The sequence below is a fragment of the Crocuta crocuta genome, unplaced genomic scaffold (genome assembly GCF_008692635.1).
Source record: "Crocuta crocuta isolate KB4526 unplaced genomic scaffold, BGI_CrCroc_1.0 scaffold790, whole genome shotgun sequence".
Lineage (NCBI taxonomy): Eukaryota > Metazoa > Chordata > Mammalia > Carnivora > Hyaenidae > Crocuta > Crocuta crocuta.
In genome coordinates this window covers 260,226-261,013 of record NW_027531898.1, presented here as the reverse complement: position 1 = coordinate 261,013, position 788 = coordinate 260,226, and the positions used below count along the sequence as shown (strand labels likewise).

Genomic DNA, 788 nt, shown 5'->3' with positions numbered 1-788 from the left:
ACATTAACAATCATATTACAGTGTTCAAATGTCTCAGATCAACATGTTATACACATTAAATGTATATAATGTTATATGTCACATAATTTTAATTAAAACAAAAATATGGTGTTTTAGGACAGGACAGAGCCCTTCTCTCATGTCACTTTTCCAGTGAAAGTGGCCAATCAAAACTGCAGTGTTGGAACATTTCTTTGGAATAATATTTTTTATATCTAAGGGTGTTTTGTGAAAATGTGTGTCAGAGATGGAAGATGATTTTTTGTCCTTTTTTTTTTTTTTTACTTAGACAATGTTATATTCCCTATCCATGTTTATTTATATTGATTTTGCTTATTATAAAAATGCTGAAATAAATATTACATGTATATTTTGCACATTTGTGTGAGCATTTCTATAGGATAATTTTGAGAAATAAAATGTGGGTGCTCACTTCAACAGTACGTATACTAAAACTGGAAGGATACGGAGAAGATTAGCATGTCCCTACACAAAGATGACACACAAACTCATGAACTCTTCCATTTTTTTTTTACAAAATATAAACTTTAAAAAATTGTGGGTGATAGGGTGTATATACACACACACACTAAGGCTTTTGATAGTTTCAAATTGGCCTTTCACTTATCCTTTGAGAGTACACATAGGAGTATTACACTGAGGTGTTATTTTGCATTTATGTTTTTGCTTTACCAATTCTGGAAATCTTTCTTTTTTCTCAATGATATACAAAGTACTTTTCTTATCTCAGGATTTAATTTTATGAATTTACTTAATATTTGCCCTAA

At 29.4% G+C, this 788-nt stretch overlaps 1 non-coding gene across 1 annotated transcript; it reads left to right on the top strand.

The window, feature by feature from the left end:
- The first annotated feature begins 425 nt into the window (after positions 1-425).
- On the top strand, positions 426-531 carry LOC144239532 (U6 spliceosomal RNA). The gene has a single exon (XR_013337454.1). It is a non-coding gene; the product is annotated as a U6 spliceosomal RNA (small nuclear RNA).
- Positions 532-788: the final 257 nt, after the last annotated feature.